At 40.4% G+C, this 24,579-nt stretch overlaps 1 protein-coding gene across 1 annotated transcript in view; it reads left to right on the forward strand.

Annotated features, from left to right (window-relative positions):
- Positions 1–236: 236 nt before the first annotated feature.
- large2 (LARGE xylosyl- and glucuronyltransferase 2) overlaps positions 237–24,579 on the forward strand; it is a 123,730-nt gene continuing 99,387 nt past the window's right edge. Inside the window, exon 1 of the mRNA XM_080884682.1 lies at positions 237–702. The gene's annotated coding sequence lies outside the window, so the exon portion shown is untranslated. The remainder of the gene's footprint in view (positions 703–24,579) is intronic.

The following is a 24,579-nucleotide window of genomic DNA, read 5'->3' on the forward strand; positions in this document are numbered from 1 at the left end:
TGAGTATGGCTGAGTACGTGTCTACTCCTTTTAGAGGATGAATACGTGCAGGCGGCTCCTGGAGAGGAGCCGGAGCCTTTGTGTCGCCGAATCGGCCAGAGAAAGAGAGAGAGGGTGTGTGGCCGAGAGAAAGCGAGAGGGTTCCTATTGGCTGAGCTTGTGTGGGGAGGGCGGAGTTTGTCCTCACGTCGGGGGACAGGAGGGGGTGGGGGCTGCTGAAGACTGCCCACCTCCCTTTATTTTTCAGGAGGAGCAGAGAGAAGGAGGGATCGTCGGTACTCCTCTGCTCACGAGCGTGTGGCGAACCGACAGAGACCGGATCTGACAGCCGCAGCGCCCCCGCGCTTCTTACCCAGACAGGGTGCAGCGCTCTGAGGCTGGACTCGGCCGATAAAGCTCGGCAACCTCGGCGCGGGATTCGTGCTCGACCACCTGGCTCTCCTCGTCGCTCCGTCGTGTGAGGACAGATTTACTGAGCCGTTAACGTGGAGCGTCTCTCCCCAAACGCACAAACACTACACACAGGCACGCTTTCTGGACCGGAGACGATGCCACCTGCTCCTTCGTCCTCCGCTGAGCTCTCCGCTCGACTCTGAACGGATTTCTGAATGGTTTACAAATCCGCTGGATTAGGATATAGAGCGACTGCGGCCAAGAACAGCAGAACAGTGGAAGTAACAGCGAGCAGAAGTTGAGACGCAGGTAAGGGAGGTTTGCACTCCGTGTGGCAGATCGAGCAGCAGCGGGCTGTGATGTGACTCAGGAGGGATCACAGCCAACATTTCAAATCTCTGATGTTACTGACGTGTAATGCTGCCTGTCGTGGATTATGTCTGTGATCGAGCGCGCGCGTGCCTAAGTCATCTCCATGTGACTTGATTGGTGGATAAGGTGTAATTGAGCAACATTCTTTTTCTCTGAGCCATGTTCAGACCCCCCCCTCCCTCCCCAAACACACACACACGCACCACCATTACTCCTGTGCGCGCACACACATCACCTTCCACTTCTTCATGCTATTACTTTAAATTCGCAGTGTGCCTCTCGATGGAGCCGTTACACATTGTATCACGCTGAATAACATTCAAATCCTAAGGTCACGAACATCGTCCTAGTTTCTGCGTGGATGCATAATCCTTAAATAAAAAAGAACGCACAGCTGCTGTATACGCAACCGGCTCCACCAGACCTCTGCAGCGCGCTTTATTTCATATTTGAAGCTCTTGAACTTTGAGTACATTTGGAGTGCTAGCCCACTAAAAACAAACAAAACGATTTTTAGTCAAATATATGACATGTTTTTGTCGTTCTTTTAAAATATGAGGCTTTGTTATAAAGTAAGGCACTGAGTTACAGACAGCCTGTGCTTGGACATAAAGTTAATTTGCAGCTATCTGAATTGCTTAAGCATTTTCTTTCTGTAAATTGCATTGCTCATTATTTTTTCTAGTTTTGAATAAATTAAATTTTTTTCTTTTTTCTTATTTTTGTTTTTTCTGTTTTAGTAATTTTACAGTTTGTATCAGACAGTTAATGTGAATATAATCTGCAGGCAATAATGAAGACATAGATACATCGGTATGATAAGGCTGACTGTGCATATTGTATTATTGATAGCGTCTTATTTATTTTATCTATGTGAGAGTCTGAATATTAAAGCATAGTGCTGCTTGAGCCTGTTAAAATGTCTTTATGACTATGTGCCCACTGACCTCTGGTTTGGCTGCACTGTGAATGGATAAATGTTCTGAAGCTGCTACCCTTGTCCTCAGTGGTTCATGGTTCATCTGAAACAGACTTGGGGAGGATCTGGAGAACTAAAATGCAACTTGGTTCACTACCAGTAACCAGAGGTGTGGCCAGATTGACCTGGCCTGGCATAAATGAAATATCACACAGGTGGAATAAAGATTATGAAAGGGAGAAACATTTTATTTCAGGTATAAAGTTCAATCACAGCTGCTTTGTGTTAATATTTACAATTTTTTTAAAACTAAATTTAAGCTTATTATTTTCTTTCTTCTTCTTTTGGCCACTTGGGGTCAGTGCAACAGAAATTGTTCTGTATTTGGTTCAAGCTCTGGACTGAGGAATCGCTTATGCCTCTTTTCCACTAGTACCTTCCCAGCTTGACTCGACTCTGCTCGGTCTCTGTTGTTTTCCATTATGACTGAGCGACCACCTCAGTGCGCCTGGCTCATTACAGCCGAAAGTCCTGTGATGTCTTTGCTTGCAAAACAAATGCAACGGAACAATGGAGGACGTCTGGGTGTTTGTGAGTCGGTGACCATGGTGTCGGTCTTTGTGCAGCCATTTCTATCGTTGCCGAATTTCAAAATGAGCAGTTTTGATTTTTGGGAACAAGCCACTCTCATGACTCATCGAGTGACATCATTGATGGGTCAGTTGTTGGCTTGCAGTCTGTTGATCTCACATTTTCAGATCGACTCAGATCACTTGTGATTCCAGCCGAGCAAGTACTAAAAAAGAACCTGGTACCAGGGACTGCGACCTGATCGGAAACACTAACAAGTAACACAAATGGACCTGAGCCGATTAGGTGCTAGTGGTCCCAACACAACACCAGTCAAGATGGGGTTTTTTTCTTTAAAAAAACAAACAAACAAAAGACCTGGGAGTGGTATGTTGAGCTGAGGGGAACTGCAGGATCAAGTGTTTTTTACAAGATGCTCAGCTTTGTATTTTATTTTGTGACTTGCATGGAGTCTGGATGGGCATCCAGGCAGGACAGCAAGCTCTTCAACATAGTCTAGATGCCCATCTCCTCCTGTGGCGCTCATGAGGCCACATGAAATCCTGTTTTTCTCCTCAGGATTCTTTAGTCCCGTTCTTCCAGTTATTTCCCCAGAGCTCATGATTGTAAGTCAGGGAAAACCTACATTTTTCTAAATCTCCTCCTTTTTAGTTCTGATACAGCAACAGCATTACTGCCCATCCTCTAGTCTGCCTTGTGCACCTTTTAACCTCACTCTGGAACTGCACCCAGAGGCACTAGAAACATGATTTGTTTTGCTTCTTAGCAAAGGTAGAGCCCTTCATGCATCACTAGCAGTACTTGTTAATTTGTCCACAGCTGTAGCACATTCAGCGCCTGGTCAGTGCTCTTCATATGGGTTAGCGAATCTCAAACACACGATAGCTTCCAGCTGGTAACTCGTAAATTCCAACTCCTGACCCAATCTGGAACACAAAAAAAGCCTGTATTTGTCATAGTATGATATTGAAAACTATGGCGTCTACCTCTGGGATCCCGTTGTGACAGCTGTTACTTCTTTAAACACTTGGCCGCTTCTGCTTCCTTCTAATCTTGCTGCCTCCTTCCAGAGACACTGTCCAGTTTGCCATTTGTCCGATGAACCATGTCGTCAGTTTCTCTTTTGTTTGCGCTGTCCTCTGTGTTTGTTACAAAGGAGAGCTCCCAGACAAACTGGAGTAAGCGTTTAAAAAGTCCGACCTTTTGGCTGCTCGTGTCTCTGTCTGCCCACCGTCTCTTTTACCCTGCTTCTCATCTCTGTCTTTTTAATAAAACAGATGAACTCTTCTCCTGTGTGTTTTAAAGAGCAGCATTTAATTATTCATCACTTGTTAGAAGGTTCTGTGTGTGTGTGTGTGTGTGTGTGTGTGTGTGTGTGTGTGTGTGTGTGTGTGTGTGAGGCGCTAGCAGCAGTAGGACTTTGCTCCTGCTGCCTTCACTGACTCGACACTCCCATTCCCATCCAGGAAGTGGAGGAAAAATGTTGTTAACATATTTTCCAAAATCCTTCAAGAATATGTCTGGAATTCCTGATGACTACGTTTGGTTACGGCCGCCTCAGAACCATTTCACACTTCGCATCAAGCACTTTAACTTAATATCTCGGTTAGTGAGGCTAGTTGAGGGAACAGCAGGTATATTGAAGGGCACATCCTAACCAATATTAGCGTTGTAAGTCCATTTTGAAGATCTCCTGTAGGGAGATTAGTTTGTGCTCAATCTGCAGTAAATATTTTTGATAGGATGCCTCCGTTCTGGGAACTCTGTCAGTGGGAAAAACACCTCTACACTCTTTCACGGGCAAACATGAACAACATCGAGAGATTGATGATTGTCATCGTCACTGATGGTGATTACTTGTCCATCGAGGCAATTTCTTTTCTCTCTTCTTCACTCTTGCATTATTGTGAGATTCATAATAATAATCGCAGAATGTTACATTCCTAGAATATAACAGACCCCTACAACACAGACATGAATGGGTATTCATGTGCATGTGCGCGCTATTTCCCAGCAAAAGCATAACTGCCTGGAACGATATTGGCTGCGTAGGTGGTTACGTTGTAGCGAGGGCAGGGCAACATGGCCAAAAATGTTTCTCACGATATATATTTGAAAATTTGTGATAACGATAGAATTGATGATATAATTGCTGCGAGACAAAATACTTTTACAACTCCACAACTTTATTAGTTGTTGTACTCCAACGAGCGCTTCTGCTTCAAATGATGAAATAGGTTTGTCGTGTTTCCTCCCTGCGCCACGATGGCCCGCTTGCATGTACTACAAAAACTTGTGCTTTGTTGTGTATCTGACAGACGAAAACCAGACCAGTTCCACACCACTGAGGTTGCACCACTTTTACAAACCAATTCTGGTTCATCTGTTGCTTTCGCCCTTCTCATTCTCTGTCGCCGCCATGCTTTTTCTGCCATGTGCGTATGAAAACAAGGGCACTGCGCATGCACATTTATTTCACTTTCTTATCACTGCCTAACATTGTACTCATATTACCATGAAAGGTATAATATGACCCAGCTCTAGTTGTAGTTGTAGCCTCTACAAAGATCCTCGCAGAAGTCTAAATCAGGTATAAGAGAGGCAGCTGGTGGTGTTGGTGCTGAACATATAACTGTTGAAAGGTTTGGTTGTTGTTTGCATGCTCAGACACTATATATGTTTATCTGAGTTGACCTTAGGTGGGTGCTGCATGGGTCATCCTCTAGTGATGTGTGATTCTAATGAAAAGGCTCATTAGTCCGGTGAATAACACCAGTGTATTGATGTTCTCGAAAATGCTGCGACTCACTCAGCAGCTCAACAGGCTGAATAATTGCTGTTGTTCCATGCACACATATGATTGTGACCAGCGCATGATGTCATGTGACTCTGGTGACAGATGGCTGAATCTCTATTTAGTCATAAAGAAAGCCGAGGAGGACGACGAGGTAGCGGAGGATTTGTGTGGTAAAGAAACGAATAATGTTTACAAAGAAATGACAGCTGTGCCGCATTTATTCTGCAGGAATACCTGGAGAGTTTCAGGTGTGTACATTAGTGAAGAGCAAATGTTTTAGCATATTTTCATCAAAGAAAACTGTTATCCAGTAAGTTTCTGTCAGGACCTGAAATACACTGAGAATTAGAATTAGTGAGAATTTAAAATAAAATAAAAAATCGAACTTTGAAGATTGTCAAACCCAGTTATGGATGTTAGTTGAACATTTAAATAAATCAGTTCATTGATAAATATAATGTAGCATAGATTTATTGATTTTTTTTTTTTAAAATTGCTATTGGCTAATGATTATTTTCTTATTCTAATATTTGTAGCATATTGTGGATGTAGAAGGGCTGCTGAAGGTTACTCGTGCTTACTGGTAGGGCTGTGACCAAAGTCTCATATCCCGATATAAGACATCTATCGTCCGATAACGATATAAATCACAAAAATGTAACATTTTCTGTAAATTCTGTGAATCTCGACTTGCGTGAAGTGTTTCCAGCTGCACGTCATGTAGCTGGAGTCGAGTGTTTTAACCGATGCATGAAACGATACATCTTTAGACATAAGTTGTAACGGCTGCTGTTTTCTTTGTGAGTATTTATTACACGGCGTGCTGCGGGGAAAAGCCTGTTCTAATGTTTGAGTCTAAGGTTTATTTTTTAGCACCTGGCGGCTCTTTTTTACTTCATCCGTAAATAATCTGCTCTTTCACGTGATTCCGTTTATTTTGAAAAGTCTCAACAGGATCTTGAGCTTTATTGTGAAAGGTTTATGTGGAACATAAACAAGCGGACACGCGGTGGTGTGACCGTCGTTGTTGTTAACCACAACGCATAAAAACAGGCGATTGTCCGTCCGTAGTGTGGTTATATTAAATATAACAAAAAGAGAGAACTTTAAGAAATTAATATAGCCACTACAGTGACCATCAAAACCATGAAAAAAATATTGCCATAAACAGCTTATTTTGCGACAACACAAAACAAACGATAGCGTAAAATGAAACGATAGACATTTTTATATCGTCATCCGATATATATTGTTATATCGAACAGCCCTAATTACTGGTGTACTAATTGAAGTCCAGTGTGGCCTGGAAGTGTATGAGAAAACTTTGTGTTACCTTGTTTTGACTGTAAAGTCTGTAAAGCAGCAGCTCAGTCACACGAGAGTAAACGTAGGTTGGCAACCTCATTGTTAGGAAAAATTGATGGTTTCCTGATGACTGCGTTAAATTTCTTCAAATCTGATGTGACTTCTATCAGTCACATGGAAAGGTCATCAAAGGTCATCTGGTGGGAGAAAATGAAAATAACATGAATTTAAAAAAAATACAAATAGAAATACAACAAATTTAAAAAGTGAACTAGTGAATTTAAGAACAACTGTGCAGAGGTGTGATTTTTTTTTTTAAAATTTTTATTCCTCATCTATTTGCATGAGTCTTAAATAAAAGAAAATGTACATTTCAGCTTCTTAGTTTCCCATTAATGTTTCAGATGGATTAGAAGAAATGCAGGAGATCATCGTTGCTTCACAATTTCCACCCACTTGCACAGAAGTGAAGCTAAAATATGTTAGAAATGATTGCTGGAAGCAGTCGTCTCTGTAGTCCAGTCGATTGAGGGACAAGAAGTATAATATGCATCCAGTAATAATGATGCAATGTAATGCTTGTGTCTGTCTCAGTAAGTTCCATATCGTTGCTATGCTGTAGTATCCCAGGTTGGTGCATCTGATATCATGATCCGAGAAGAGCTTCCTTTAGACTGTTGCATTGGTTCAATATTTCATTGATTAAAGAAGCGAAGAGTGTTTTGTCTGAAGGAGGTTTATAATCCAAGGCTTTTAACTTTTGGAATATACTGACATAAACCATTTAGTATAAAAGGAGTAGTTTTCCTCATCTTACAAAGGATGTGCTCACCAGAGCTATTATAGTTTTTGTGTTTTCTAATTGAAATTGAAGTTTTTTATTGTATATTATATATGTTATATATCACCAAATTATCACAAGTTGTTAGTTTCAATGTTAGTTCTAGTCTTTTTATGTGTCATTGGCAAGATCTGATTCACAGTCTTGCAGACGTCCAGAGTCTCAAAGGACATGTCCATCAATGCCTCATCAGGCAAATTGTAATATATGCTTTTTCTTTTTTTTTTAATCTGCACGGCCTCTGCCTTTGTCTTTACAGTATGTATGTTCATAGACAGCACAGACCAATGGCATGCAATGCATTATTCAGAGCGTGTGCGAAAACCGAAAACTCTGTGAGAAGACGACATTTACACATTGGTTTGTCGGGGAAGCCGAGATAGTTTATACATTAGATGCGATTATGGGGAAACTTTTTCAACTTGTTTTAAAAATGTTATTTATGAATGCAAATCTTATTTTACTTGAAACGGAGGAAATACATTTTAAAGTTATTAGAGCTCTCCTGCTCATTGTTACAATTAATATTTACATAATATTAACATCATTTAAATATTGTTGAAAAGTGTTTTCTTTGCTTTATTTGACAGCTGTTGTTGACTACAAACATCGATATAATGACAGAAGGGTACTTCAAAATATATTGCATTGAATCATATTACATGTAGAGCTTACGATGTTCCAGACATTTGTTTGAGGAAACTGGATCTTCTTAAAATGTAATTGAATACTTGGGTTATAGACATTAAGTTGGTACAGTTTTGCTATTTTAACTGTGGTCCATGATGATTTTTAAAGAGTGAAAAAAAAAACAAAAAAAACAGGAAAAACAAAAAACAAGCAAAGCGAAAAAGTTTGCCTTCAAAATTTCACATTTATAGAATTAAGGGATCAAAAGTTTGAAAGGTGCCAGAATTGACACCCTGTAACCAAATGTTTTTTATTTTTTGAAGGTAAAGTTTTGCAAGACTTCATTGTCATTGGTTATTGTGTAAAATTGATACAACAAAGCCCAAAACTAAACTCCAGAATCACCAAACACGTTTTACATCGATCAGGTGTAACATTAGCACCAGCTGCTTAATATTGTGCTGTGGTGATCCATCGACGTATGGGCTCCACTAGACCCCTGAAGGTGTGCTGTGGTATCTGACACCAAGATGTTAGCAACAGGTCCTTTAGGCCCTGTAAGTTGTGAGGTGGGGCCACCACGGATCGGACTTGTCTGTACAGCACATCCCACAGATGTTCGATTGGATTGAGATGTGGGAATTTGGGTCAACACTTAAAACTTTTTATCGTGTTCCTCAAACTATTCCTGAACAGCTTGTGCTTTGTGGCAGGATGCATTAACCTGCTGAAAGAAGCCAGAGCCATCATGTTCTACATCATGTTGTACATGGTCTCCAACACTGCTTAGGTCGATGTCAAAGTAACATCTACATGGCTGGCAGAACCCAAGGCTTCCCAGCAGAACGTCCCATAATGCACCTTGGTACCAGGTGTTCCCCAAGTAAGCAATGCACACCCGGCCATCCACGTGACCTAAAAGACAACATGATTCAGTAGACCAGGACATCCTCTTCCATTGTGCTGTGGTCTAGTTCTGACGTGGTCATTGTGTTGGCTTTTTCAGTGGTAGACAGTAGTCAGGATGGGCACCCTGACTGGTCTGCGCCAAACTGTGACGCATCCATCCATCCGAGAGATATAACCTCTCCATCATGTCCTGGGTCTGTCTTGCTTGTCATTCAGAATTTGAGCTTCAGTAGCTCATTGTTGGATCAGACCACATGGGCCAGCTTTTGCTCCCTGCATGCATCAATTGGCCGCCCATGACCACCACCAGTCCTTCCTTGGACCTCTTTTGATAGATACTGACTATTCAGCAGGAGCTGTAGTTTTGGAGATCCTCTGAGCCAGTTATCTAGCCGGCACAATTCAGCCCTCGTCAAATCCTCACACTTGGCCATTTCCCCCGTATTCATATTTCTCTACGATTTCATATGTATTAAAGAAAGAAAATATCTGTAAGATACAGTTTACTAAAGCTTTTAATCACAAGACAGTTTTCCAGGTCAGTTTCTGACTATAATTAGATTTTTTTTTTTTCAGCAGCTGAAAATAGTTTTTTTGTGCTTTTTCTGGAAGCAGTACAGTCTATCCATTAGCTTCCATAAGCAAGAGAATTACTCACATTTACGGCCGCAGCACAGCAGCTGTAAGTTCATTAGTTACTCGTAATAAATTATCCTCAACATGGAAATAGGACGTACGCAGAGCTAACAGTGACAGCTCACCTTTGTGACGTGAACAACACAAGAGTCAGTTTATTGCACAGCTGATGGACATCTTAATCAACTTAATGACTTCTTACTTACAGTGTTATATGTTCTTCTTAAGTGTTTATAGTATTTGGCCTCTGTAATTATCACGTTCAGACAGTGTGATAGCTTCTTTACTAAAACGGTAAATAATGTCTCGTGTTGATGTCATGGGAATATCTGAATGAAGACATGAAGAGCATTAAGAACATTAAGTGATTCATGTCTGAATGGCAGAATGCAGTCACGTTAATGAAGCCAAATTGTATTTCTGATTGATGGCTGTGCTAATTACTCCGTGGATGGAGCCTTTCACAGTATTGATATCACACTCAAACTTGATTTATGATCAAAATAAAGATGGAAATGTTATTTTCTGCAGTACGAAACTTCTAATGAGCTCTTTCTGATCTATTGTGTGTTAAACTGAAAAGTGGACTATTAGAATATGATCAATATTTCAAAAGTATAATCCAGAACAATAATGTCATTAGGAGCTCTGCAGAGATCGTGGTCTAATGTACTCTGCAGCTAATGCAGTTGATGGAGTTAAAATAGATTTTGTCTGCGTTTGTGAACCATAAACTTTTGTAATGTAGAGGAAATTTCAACATTTGAAGTTCTTCTTTCTCCTTTAATTACATATGTGAAAGATTTGAGCTATTGGAAAAGAATAAAACTGAAAATATATGTACTCCTCTTAAAGAATGTCTAGTTATGGTCTGTCTAATGGAACGCATTCATTATGGACCAGAGTCTTGAGGTTTGCATCTTTAATAGAGAGCAGAGAGTTTGGTGCTGGGAAGGAAAAGTACTGAGAAAAATGCAGACTAGCCTTATCCTGCTCAATGTTTTTGAAAAAGAAGATCAGATTCCTTTTTAAATGAGTTTAATCCTGTTTTAATTGCTAACCTGGTTCAAGCAGTAAGCAGCAGGGTAATGGGCACATTCAAAAGGAGCTGAATTAATGACTAATATCGGCTAATTATGCTCCTGGTAGCATTCTCCTCTACTTTTCTTTTCATTGTCTTTGCAGCGATGTTCCCCTCTATGCCTGCGTTCATCCACTTTTTTGCTAATGGTTTCTCTATTAACCCCACCTGATGGCAGTGTAGGTAATTACAGATATATTTACGGCCTGTGGCCACACACAATGAGGAATAAATAACGTGTTTGACCAAGCAGAAGGAGATATTAGCCACCCAAACACACACTCACACACACTTCTTTCCTTTTTTAATGAACACCATCACCAGAAGGCGTAGTGCTAAAGTTCTGTTCAATAATTTCTTCAGCTGGTGAATCTCTCCTTTAACTCGAACTCGTGGGTTCGTCCGGCCCTCCGCCTCTGCTGTTCTGTTGTGCAACAAGATGTTTAAAAATAAAATCAATATGGACGCTGATGTAGGGGGGCGGACCGCACTCTGATGTAGGGGGGGCGGACCGCACTCTGATGTAGGAGGGGCGGACCACACTCTGATGTAGGTGGGGCGGACCACACTCTGCACCTTTCACTGCAGAAAATGTTCATCAAATCAGAATCAGAGAGACTTTATTTATCCCCAAGAGGCAATTAAGAGTCAGCGGGCTTCTTTTTTACGTTTTACCTCCACCTACTGTATTTTCACCCAACAATCACACTTTTGTATCATTTTTAAGACCGTATAAACAGTGTAGTAGATCAAGTGCATATGGGTGAATCATTAGTTTGCTTAGTATATTGCTGTATAAGTAATCTGTGCAAAATCCCATTAAGATTCGCCAGTCGATGATAATCAAAAGGCAATAAATGCGTTCCACTGTTTATCTGAAACAAGAACATATACATTAAAAACTCATAATGGTCATTTATTTTCTCCAAATGCTTAAACATTTCTAGCTCCAGTTTGTTGTTTTTTTTTAATTTTAACAGAAAAGCTTTTCATGATTCACAGTTCAGAATATATACCAGACTTTCCTGCAGCCCTTAGTTCATTTTCTCTTTGTAAACAAGTTTAAATCTTGCCTCTGCTTTTATGCCTTCTGATTGGCTGCCTTTCATAAGTAAAATATTTTAATGGTAGTTGGAGAGCGGCACTGACTTCATTCTTAGCCAAAAGCAGAAAAAATATGCCTGAAACTAAGGATTTAAAACAATCTGAAGCCTATTTTGACCTAATTCTTTAACATTTTAATCATATTATATAATATAATAACTGTTTTTACTATATATATTATATTTATTTCAGAGAAGATTTGTCCATGTCAAAAAAAGGGGAAAAAAAGGTCTGTGTGTCATCTAAAATCATCATAATTTAAAACTCAGCTTTTTGCTTTAATTTATAAAGATGGAGAAAAACAAAATGAATTCATGGACCATTGGATACAAGTAATATTGCCATCTCATTTTTTTTCTTTTAGTTTTTATTGTCCGAAGAGTCCAATACCGCAGTCCCTCGTTTATCGCGGGAGTTCCGTTCTAAAAATAACCAGCGATGGGTAAAAGCCGCAAAGTAGCCAACTTTATTTTTTTTGCAATGATTATAGATGTTTTAAGGCTTTTAAGGCACTACACACTTTATACAGACAGGCATGAACATTTTCACACTTTTCTCTCGTGTTTAAACTCTCAAAGTTCAAACCTTCGTATAAAAATAAGCCCAGTATTATAGAATGAAACCAAAGATCTGTTTTCAGGTCCAGAACATGGGAATAGAGCAGCTGCCAGAGAACATTAATGAATCAATGGTACGGAAGTAGAGGAAGCAAGAAGAATTAGTTGAGTAAAGTTTGACTTATCTGACTGTTTGGTTTCACTTAATGCGCCTTATAATCCAGGAAATATGGTAATTTCTATTTCTGGTTAGCATCTTCCTCTGCCTGTTGGGTGCTACTGCAGGAGCCTTTGACGGTGCAAAACGTTTCATCGACATTGTTGTTTGTTGGGGAGAAAACTTACAAACATACAGTACAGCACTTCAGAGTCACACTGCTAGTGATCGAAGATTTATGTAAATTTTGATTGACAATGGTCTACAGCCAATCAGGACGCAGAACACAATGTGCTGTTAAAAAACAAACAAAAAAGAAGGCATGCAAAATTGCACAAAAAAAATCTGCAAAATAGCGAGCCCGTGAAAGGTGAACCGCGTTATAGCGAGGGACCACTGTAATATTGGGATAACTATAAAAGGGAAATAAAGAAGATAATCAGTCATAACTGTTTTTTAAATAATAGGCTTTGTTCATTACATGTAATTCTAACACAGCTGTGTAGTTCTTTACAGCGTTGGACATGCTTCATTACCTACCTCTAATATCTTATAATATTTATTTAAGCTAATAATAGTGCTTATGCAGTCAGTTCCCGTCAGGCTGGTTTTACACATTCCCTCGTCACAACATTTCATGACTTACATCAGAGCTGCAGAGGCGATTGCGGAGTTGTTGCCCATGCTGGGGTGCATGTGAGCGATGCTGCTGCAGTCATGATTGATTTCATGTCATTATCTGTTTGCTGTGATAATGTTTTAGCGCCTCCATGGCTGACTGCTGTTTGTCAAGTTTATAATTGCCAATACTGAGGGTCGAACAACAAACAAGTGTGTCAAAAGAAAAAAAAAAAAAAAAAGAGGCTGAAAGAGCTGATTAGGGGCTGTTGTTGTGAATGACTGCTGCACTTTGTGCTTGCCTCGAGTTCCTGCATTGGAAGAGCTCTGTGCAGTGTGTAGTTGTTATTTGGAGAATATACAGACAACATGAAGTTTTATTTATAATTGAAAGTACAGCTGAGAGTGCGCTCAGCTCATTAGAACTCTGAAGATGGAGAGCTAGCATGTTAGCATTCTTCTTAGCCTGATTATATGGAATAAAACCACCAACAGATTCTTTTTTATATAGTTTGAAACTTGCTGTATGGAATCTTGTTTAAACGACTTTTCTTTAAATTAAATTAAAATGAGTAGGAGCGTCCTCTGGGCTCATCTTTGTGTTTGCACTAGTTTTTATTTCAAGAAATGAGATTCTGTTCCTGTGCGTGGGTCAAAATGCCAAACAGGAGCTAAGTTATGCACAGTGTATGATGAGCATACAAGTTGAACTTTTGACTGAAATTAAAGTTTCTCAAAAGTCCTACTTGGTATTTTTTTAAGGACTGGTAGAAAAATCATAGTAAAAACAAAAAGAGCTTCTGTTTTTCAGTTAGCAGCTTGACTGTAGCATGATAGCAAATATAACCGTGTAGAGCAGAAAACACTGGAAGTGCACACTTCATCCAATCAGATATGAAATAATAACAATATGGGCTAAATGATAATAAACTCAAAGAAATGAACTGGTCTCTGTTAGCAGGCTATATTAGCTTAGTTAATGACTGACTTAGCTGAACGTAGACATTGTGGTGTGTTGTGTGTTTGTGTCAGTTTGTGTTTTGTCTTCAGGTTAAAACACTGGTGGAAACAGTGAAGATGAAATAGTTCCAACCACTGATCAGTTTTGTCGTCAAACATCTTATTTTGACGTTAGAATTGTGAAAGCAACCTTTTCTTGGACTAGTCCTGTGTTAACTATGGCAGCATTTACCTGAGAATAATAGAGAATTGACATAATTGGTCAAACATCAAATTACTGATTGAATCCCGGTGGCAGCAGCAGGATAGAGTCTAACCTGCCTCCTCCTCCTCCTCCCTTTCCTTCATAATGTGAAGCAGAGCGGAACAATCCTGCTGCAGCTCCGATCGCCTTCAGCTCCGAACTGCACGTGGGAGTCCGACTCTGATTTCATGCCTTTTATAGAGGACACTGCTGTTTTTCTGCCTGCGCTCCTATTCCTGTGAAGTGTGACTGTGTGTGTCTGTGTGTGTGCCTGTGTAGTGGATCCTCCACCTCAACAACTGTGTTTACAAAGGAAAAAAACCCAAACTGTCATATTTGTTCTCTCCTGCTTAATTTGAAATTCACACGGCACCGTGTGACTCACACAGTGTTGTTAAAAGCCCTTCTTAGTAATGGGCTACGTGACGTTTTGTCTGCTAAAGTAACTACTTCTTGTTTTTCAGACGTACTACGTGAGTGTATGCCCTCATACGGTCATTTGGACTTGATAACACATTCAGTTAAAAAGCTGGTGGAAATGGAAATGGTGACGTGAGAGGGCATACGTATTAAAAAAGAAATCATGACTAGTGGATTAAAAGTGCGTTGTCAGGCATAATGATAGAGCCATAAAATATTTTTTAAAGGACATGTTATGCTCATCACTAAACCTTACAGCAAGGTTACTGAGTTATTCTTCATTTTATGCTAGTTTGCTGCTCGTCTCAGTCTGCAATAAATCACTGGAAGTTGGTATGAATGAATGAAGCTGTCTATGAAATGCATAAAAGGCTGTTTTATTACACAAATAAGCAGAGAAATAGATAAATAGTAAAGTTTCTTAGGTTCGGTTCTTATCTAAACTTTCTAATACATGCGTAGTTTTAGGGTTGCAGCTGTCGATTATTCCATCGATTAATCGAGTAAGTGGATAAGAAATACTTTTGTCATATTAATGAGCAATAATAAATATTCAAAGTAAAAATAACAGGTTTTTCAGAATGAATGCTCATTGGTGACCGATGGTCTAGTACACTCCATGCCCCCCTTTAGACACGGCCCTGTCCTTCCATGTAAGCTATGATGGCTGCGGTCAGCATTTAGCACGCTGCATGACATAAACATGGTATTCGCTCTTCATGCTGCGTGAGCAGACTCAAACTGTGCCAGCGTCATCATCACTGCTGCTGTTACGTTAAAAGTGGAGGCTTCATTGCGCCGAAATGCGTTTCTATTGCAGGTCTGGTTTTTAGTCGCAAACGTGGGTGAACCGGTGACGCGCTACCGAGCCTCGTGTTGCGCCAAATATCAAAGCAAACAGTTTGTGTCGAGAATGTTTATAATTAAATTATTCGAATTACTCGATGAATCGTTGCAGCCCTAGATATGTTTTTACTAATTATTATCAATAATTTTTTGTGAAAAATCAATTTTTGTCTATAAAGTGCATTATTAGTATTATTGTTGTCATCACCGTGGCGGGGCGTGGTCTGCGGCACGGCTGTGGGTGATGCGCACGCACCTGAGCAGCATCAGTAATCACACCACAGCTTAAAACAGAATGAGCTAGGTCCTGTTGTTGTTTTTGTTGTTGATGATGATGTGTGTGTAAAGCTGCAGCTGCATGTCTAAGTCAACAGCGTAAAACCAGTGTACCGAACATGCGATCAGGTCTGTTGTGCATTGTTTACGATCATCTATCGTTTTTTTTTTTTATACCAACATGATGTTTTAAATGTAATTTAGTGCAGTATTGAAATCCACATAAGATAGAAGTGCTGTTCTTGTTACCTTTCATTTTCCTTTAGGTGTAAAGTTTTGGCTACTGCTTTATTACAACAACAACACAGAAACATTTGTAGTTCTATTAAATGGAAGAAAAGAGTTAAATTATATTAAAATGAAATTATTCTCACCAGCTAGCACATACAGTAAGTAGCTAGAGTTAGCTAGAGTGTAGGTTTACCCCGACCCCACCACCCTTAAACCTAAACTATATTTGTAGTGTTTTGGGTTTTTTTTTTTTATGGTCAGAAGTGATGCTGAAGTCTTAAATAAGTTTTGCCCAAATCTGTGAGCTGGCTGTAGGAAAAAAAACATCTGAATTAAGAGATGAAGAGACACAGCCTGGTACTTTTAATCTGTGGTGTATTTGTACAAAGCAGTGGAATGCTGAAGAAATCAGTTTAGTATAGTCATTTCATTCTCCTAATTAATTCAAGTCTGTCTCTCTGAAATCTGAAATCATACATTTTATGTAAAGCTAAGTTTTTAATCCAAACAGACACAGAGTCAGAAACACAAAGGGCTTCATATCTGGATCTTGGATGAACTGTGAATGTGTCTGTTCATGACTTCTGTTCTGGGTTTGACCTGCTTGAACTGTAGCAGGTAGAAAAATCACTTTTTTTATTGGTCAGAAAACCAAAACTTGTGTATGCAAGGCTGAAGGATTTAGGCTGGTTGTTGTTTTTTGTGTTATTTTTCTGGTACAGATGAAATGGTCCAAACCTTTTTCTCCCACATTCCTGATCTGGGTTCAGCGTCATGCACGCGTTGTTGTGTTGCCTTTAAACAGTTTTTCTACAGTTTTGTAAACTTTGGGATTTAATTCAAGTTCAAAAACAAATCCATTCAGTTTAATACAGTTCATTTTTTTAATTATGACTTTTAGTGAGTCAGTCTGTCAGTTTGATAAGAATGGAGAGAGTGGTTTTGTTGTGAAGGCTGGCCCTGGTTGTGTTTGTGGATGAGAGGTGATGGTCGTGTTTTCAAATTTTGATTTAAAAAAGTATCTATAGAGTTATTGGGAGCATTTGTCCAAAAACAATTCATGATGAGCTTCACTTTGCTCAGTTTGTGACTCCTCCATGGCTGATGTCCACCAGCGACGTCCCAGCATGCCCCTGGCTTCAGGATGGCCTAAGTCGGGGGTGCTGGACTCAGGCAGGGCCATGTGAATGCAGGATCAGGCAGGGGGGGTTGTTTAGGGTGTGGGGGTGAGGTGCTTTAGCCACGGGAGGTGCCGGCAGGGTCTTTTGTCGGCGTGCTTGGCCTCTTCGTATTCAGATCAGCTGTTGTTGGGATACCAGTGTGAGAAGAAGCATTAACTCTGCTCCCTCAGATGGATTAGTGTTTCTCTGCAGGATGAGCTGCTGGTTCCCCTGACTCCTCTAAGGTAAGGCCCTAAACCTGAGCGCACGTCTGAGCTGCATAGATTTTTCTTTTGTTTTGATTTCTTAGAAATTGATTTTGCTTTCAGCTTATATGCGATGTGACTGCTTCCAATTTCAGGCAAGCAGAAGCAGGAGGGGATTGCATTGAACTATATTTTTATTTTGAATTTTTAAGAGCTCCACTGAGCACAAAAGACTTTCATAGTAGGAAAAAAAGTTCTTTCTGACCTGATCTTGTAGAGAGCTCAGATTTGCTTTGTAACCATAATGTTTTCTGACTGCTTCTCTTGGAAGACCTCGATCAGGTTTCAATAAGCAATAAAGAGGAAAATCTAATGGTTTGTTTCAGAAAGTGACAGAAAAGGTCTGCACAGGGCTAACCCCCAACCCCCATCAGCTTAATGTTAATAAGGTGCACGGGGGGAGGGGGGCTGTCTGATTGCACCAATGTGAGAATAACAGTAATGCTGTGGTGGAGTTACTGTGTCTGTTTGTGTGCTACACATGTGACACATGGCCTCTTAAGTATCATGGGAATGGTTTACTATCGGCTGAGCTGGACTCCAGTGTAGACACTGCAGTTAACACTGTTCTTTGATCACTGATCAGCCCAACAGTTCATGTTTTTAATGTGGTCAAATTTGTTATTTTGTTTCAGAATTGTTGTCAAATTTGAACCTGAAATGTCTGAGACTTGTCCTTATTTGGAAGTTGCAAAGGTGCTCTGGATTAGAGCAGGGCGATATGACCAAAAATATTTATCACGATATAATTTGAAAATTTGCGATAACGATATAACTGACGATATAATTGACACTAGACAAAATACTTTACGACTCCACAACTTTATTAGTGCAAAAAAAAAACATCAATGTATTTTCACTTAAACAAGCAGCTGTTTTTTATGTGCATTAAAGTTATATAAAATTTAACAGTGCAAATGCAAATTCCTCGCTGACAGTTTAACCAAAAGGCATTTCCAGTGGAAACTGGCCGACATATCCTCAGCATAACCATGTATAATATCCACAAAACTTAAAAAGAGGTTAAACACACACAATACGGTAATATTATGTTGAAGCGCAGTACGTATCACTCCGCGAGGCTCCTGAGGCTCCGCGAGGCTCCACCGCGAGGTTCGTAGCTTAGCAAAGTCGCACTAAAACATTTGACAGATTTTCAAGCGCCGTGTACTAGGGCTGAACGATTATGGAAAATAATCTAATTGCGATTTTTTGCCCCAATATTGCGATTGCGATGCGATATGCGATTATTTTTTAAGGTCTTTGTCTTCTGTATTATTAAACAAAGACAAGCAATACATCATATAGTATGGCCAATACTATATTACATTAATTTTAAACTGTTCTTTCCTGGAAGACAGACCTCTGTTATGATGACATGAGGTGATGCATGAATTGATGACTGACATTTTTATTTAACTTCTTCAATCACAACAGTATATTTGAACATACACAATAGTTTATTTTTAGCTTACAAACATCTGAGCATAAAGTGCTGACAAGGAACCCTGGTGTAAACATTAAAATGAAAGTCAGTACAATGTGCAGATTGCAGAAATATACATAAACAAAATCAGTGGCTTTACCACACTCAGTTTTTCGACATCTGTGAACTACTAGACAGTCATTCAATTAAAAAATAATATTAAATAAATAAAACTAATAAATAAAAAATACACACATCTTACTGATCTCTGCAGTCAGTAACATTACACATAAAGTGCAAACATAATAGCAATTGTATAAACACACACACAAACACGCCTTTAAAATTTAAAGGCGTGAAATTGGACGGTCTAGTTCTGATTAGCGTCACCGCTGTCTCGGTGGAGTTTAATAAACTCGGCCGTCTGCTTCTTGCTATCTAAAATATAACCAGACACTGGTGTAAATTCTCGACTGTCTCATACTTCTGTTTAATAAGTTTTCTGTTTGACGTTTAGTCAGCTGTGTGAAAACCAAGGAGGAACCCACCCGGGGGATTAATAAAGTTTTATTTTATCTAATCTAATAACTTTAATCTCAGCCAAACCGATTTACTCACGAACAAACAAAACACTGAAAAAAACCCAACAATAACATTTTTAGGTTGTCTAAGTGACTTATATATTACGTTTAACCCGAGCAGCGAAACTCCGCGGTGATCTGAAAATGATGTGCCGGGAGTTGTGCCGTTCTCGGCCGCATCAGTAACCCTCGAGCTCCCGGCTAGCTGTCGAGCTGGTGGGTAGCAGACGCCTCTGAAAACGTCGAAGCACTTTTGCAAATATGGGATATCTTGATAAACCGAGCAGATATTTGATGTTTACACAACTACTTTCTCGCCTGAAAATATGTTAAAAGTTTATTTTGTGACCCAGAAAGATTAGTATGAGTAATTTTAAAACTTAGTAGCGGCCGCCATTGCTGGAAACTGGAGTTTGGCTGGGCCGCGCTATGAATTCTGGGATATGGTAGTAATTTGGACAGCCTTCGGCGCGTCGCTGTGACGTAATCGGTCTACAAATGCGGCCTCAGGAGGATGCAGCCCATGAATTTGGACATGTCCAGAGTATAATCGCAGCCTTTGCGGTTAGAAAATTGCACTTGATCATGTCGCGATATTATCGCAAATGCGATATATCGTTCAGCCCTACCGTGTACCACATAAAATCGTTTCGAGGTCAGTAAACACAACCAGAATTCATACATAAGGCACACGGGATTATAAGGGGCACTGTCGACTTTCAGAAAAATCAAGGATTGATTTTAAGTGTGCCGTATTTTCCAAACAACACGGTAACAACGACGGCCCGCTAGCATGCGCTACCATAAATAGTGCTTTGTTGTGTATCTGACGGACGAAAGCTAAACCAGTTCCACACCACTGAAGCTGCAGAATTTTACAAACCAGTTCTGGTTCATCCATTTCATTCAACGATCCACTTTTGCTCTTCTCTTTCTGCGTCACCGCCATGTGCGTATGTAAACAAAGGCACTGCACATGCGCGTTTTACCCATATTCTATCGCGATATTTCATTTTCCTATCGTTGCCCAAAATTACACCGGTATTATCGTGAACGGTATGATATAGCCCAGCCCTACTCTGGATGCCTTTTTAGTTTTTCAGATGTTTGCAAAACCAAATCTGTGGTAGAAATCCTCAAATATCATCAGGGACTCTGTGGTATGTGGAAGTGTCTGCTTTTAAAGAACAAACAGTACAGCAAACAAATTGGATCAGAACAAAAAACAGTTACATACGTTCGAAAAAAAGATGAATTATTGTGATTATTGCTGCTTAAATCCGTTCTGCATGCGCTCTGTACTTTTCTTTTTGAAGGGTAATCATGGTTTGTGTCCATGGGCAGGACTTACTGAGAGTCTGTATAGAAAAAGTGGTGTTTCCTTCTGCAATGGGAAGGAAACGAAGAAAAGCATAACCTGGAGCAGATGTTTGGTAGTCAAATGATTGAGTTGTGTGTGCACGAGCTGTTTTGGAGTTCTCTTTGCAGATTAATATTTCACTGTGTTGACACAGGTGCTAACTGAGCCTTTGTACACTGCAGGAAGAGAGAAAGCAAACTGCTGTAAGCATCAACTCATGCTTCAAGCTAAAGGTTTAGCAGAATAATATTTACTAAGGGGTTTGGAACTGCACAATAAGAGCCTCATCCAGAGATTAGCAACCCTTTCAGCAACAGAGATATTCTACCTGTATGTAAACTGTGATGAATTGGGCTGCTTAACTGTGCAGCACCTCACATTATGAACATTACACGTTATATTCCAGACAACGAAGAAGAAAACCACTTAAACAGATGTTTAATGTATAAAATCATGTTACAAAAAAGATGTTCACATATTATTAAAATATGTCAAATTAATATCCAAGAACTAATAATCTGCCACTGAAAAGAGTGGCGCAGACAACCACTTCAATAAAAGGGAAAATGTAAAATAACAAATCGGTAAATCAGCCATCGATTTTCTTCCACTTCTCTGAATCGGCTCAGGGGGGCAGCAGACTAAGAAGGGAAGCCCAGACCTCCCTCTCACCAGCCACTTCATCCAGCTTCTAAGGGAAAATATTTAGAGGTTCCCAGGCCAACTGATAGATGCAATCTCTCCAGCGTGTCCTGGCCTCTTCCCAGTAGGACGCGCCTGGCTGGAACACCTTACCCAGGAGGCACACACCTCAGCTGGCTCCTTTTATGCAGCGATTCTACTCTGAGCTCCTCTCAGATGACTGAACTCAGAGGATTTCTGTCTCTTGTATCTTTGCCTTTAAAAGAACTAACAATAAAACAATCAGGATTAACAGATTCATGGCGTTTTTCAGCGATGATCCTCCCTCTGGTGGCAGATGGTTGCATAACATTTAGGACACAACGATTGACGGGCAGGTTACAGTGTATCATGTACCGACGAGTGACAATGACGACGATCAGTTGTGTAGTCGAGCCCTCATTGCCCGGCTGTATGAATGTGCAGTGAATTTTAAGTCCAACTAAATCTCATACGCAGTGTAATCAGAACAGCTGATCTCATCCTGTCTGGAGGCCCGCACGTGAGGGAGCTGTCAGATGTTTGAACATTGAACCGTGGAAAGGTGTAGAAGGTTTTGTTGCTTAGAAGTCTTTCCCAGACTGTTCCACTTTAAAATACAACTGTTTAAGTACAGTTCATTTTGACTTAGATTAGAGGGCTGAGACGTCGCTGCGGCTGCTCGAGATACTCGTCTGAGTCCCAGGAGAGGACCTGTCATTTTCCCTGTCTGTATCTATCTCATCCTTTCCTGACAGTCCGACTGGAGCTGAACTTTGCTCCCGCCCTGTCGTCGTTGTGCCAGTTACTGAGAGCTCTGCTACTGACCTGGGTCGGCAGTGACAGTTGAAGATGGATAAGCTGGAGATGATATGGTTTTGTTTGAGATGGGTCCTGCTGAGCCTGACTTTGGTTGCTCTGTTTTCCTTTGTCTGTGTGATGTTTAATGCTGTCATTGTTGCCTGTTTAGGACTTCATGGAACGCAGTGTTCACTGTTAGCTCTCCGCTGTTGAAGAAACCTGGAATCCGCGATGGATTTTAAGACTTAGTCAATTTCAAACGATGCCTGTACACTGTGTATTCATGATGATAATATAATAATCAGATTGTATTAATAGAAAGTTTGACCTTAGACATAAATTACTGTTTCGAAAAAGCTTAAAACCTTCCAAAGTGTGGACAACTGCCTCATTATTCTTATACGAAACATCTACGTGGGGCACTAAAGAGATCAGCTGAAGCAAACTAGGAATTAATTTGGCAACTTATTACCAACATATTTTTTATGGAGCCAGTGCAGCTGAATCAGCCTCTGTCGTGGCTATATCAATTTCTCTCTTTCTCTTATATTTAAAATAACCACACTATGGACGGACAAGCGACTGTTTTTACATGTTGTCTTAGCAACAACGACGGTAAACCCAGCATGCGGCTCCGCCATCCATTTGTTTATTTTCCACATTAACCTTTCACAATAAAGCTGAATATCCTGTTGAGATGCTTCAAAATAAACTGAATCATGTGAAATAATATGCAGAGTGTTTACGGATGAGATGCTAAAAATGTTAGAACAGGCTGTTCCCCGCAGCACGCCGTGCAATAAATACTCACAAAGAAAATGGCGGCCGTTACAACTTATGTGTCGTTTCATGCATCGGTCAAAACACTCGACTCCAGGTACACAATGCCCAGCTGAAAACACTTCATGCAAGTAGAGTTGGCCAAGATTCACAGAATTTACAGAAAATGTGACATTTTTGTGATTTATATCGTTGTTGTCTTATGACCAAAATCTCATATCCCAATATATCGCACAGCCCTGATGGCAACTTGGCAAAAGGCAAAGAACTTTGAGGAAAGGACTAGATAAAGACTAGCACACATCCAAAAAAAAAACATGTCGACACACCCCCTGGGAAAATACTGCCCCCTAATGGTGAAACCTTTAGTTAATGTGTTGCAAGTATTCTTTATACAGTCGATTGAAGTCCTGTCACCCTCGTAGCTGCTTCCCTTCTTCGTCTGTCCTTGTGTTTTTGTGGGCCCGAGGCTCCATTCTTACACACTCAGTCAAACTTTGAAGGTCATTCCAAAATCCAGCGATTTGATCCTTTAAACTTCTGCCAAAGGGATGCAAGTAACTTCACTTGCAGGTCTGTATGTGTGACCAGCTCTCAGAAGCCATTCGATCACAGCAGTGTTCACCAAAGCCCAGAGTCCTCGGGGCGGTTTAGGGCTTTCAAGTCTTACAACCATTTCAAGACTGCACTGCAGCCTGATGTAAAAATAAAGTAGTTCATATTTCCTACAAATGTGTTATCCGTTCCAATAAACACAAACAGCCACATTCACCTTATCTTAAGAATATGAGCATTTAGGAGTATTTACTAATCTAATCGGACTCTGCAAAAATGTGCCATCAAGCAGAGATGTTCAAAATCACCTCAAGGCCCATCTGCAGCATCACATTATGAGACTTTAGCAAATTAGATTAAAGGCAGCAAGATGCTATTTGCGAGAGATGATCTTTCTGCAGCTAAATTTATATTTCAGAAAGTTGTGTGCCCATAAACTGAACCCATCTCCTTTAACAGGCAGGAGAAAATCACAGAAATGACTTTAGAAAATGGCCAACAGCCACAGGAAGTTTAGCTACAGGGCTGTTTTTGTGCTTCAGGAAATCAGCAAAGCCCCACCCAGTGATGACGACTCACAATGACTTGTGTCTGGTTTTGTAACTGCTGCAAAATCACAATAGGCTTGACTTAAAGACTGTAGCTGTGCTGTGACTCCAGCTGTGATCACTCAGAGAAAGCTGGAAGCAGCACAAAGTCTATTACTCGCGGTACTGTGCCTCCTCCCTCTGTGTCACTCCTCTCACTCACCCATTATACTAAACAGAGAGATGGGGAGAGAGACCACTGTTACTGAACCAGGTGAAGAGTAGAAAACAGGCCTAGAAAAAAGAAAGTATCTGCTGAATGGAGCTGAAAAGCAGGTAAATCGCTCAACAGAGTTGCTGAATTAGCAACAGTCAGGTGAGCTGAAGTGTGACGATCACTGCTGTGAGTTAGAGGGGGAGTCAGGGTGGCGTATTTCCCACAGTTGCTGTTTTCCACAGAAGGAAATGGAATGTTTGAGACACGTTATCACTGGAAATAGTCTGAGGTCTACCTGAGAGTGCTCCTGAGAGCAGTGAGGCAGCACACATGACACCCAGTTATTAGCAGCTAATATA

The sequence above is a fragment of the Rhamphochromis sp. 'chilingali' genome (genome assembly GCF_963969265.1).
Source record: "Rhamphochromis sp. 'chilingali' genome assembly, chromosome: 6".
NCBI classification, from domain to species: domain Eukaryota; kingdom Metazoa; phylum Chordata; class Actinopteri; order Cichliformes; family Cichlidae; genus Rhamphochromis; species Rhamphochromis sp. 'chilingali'.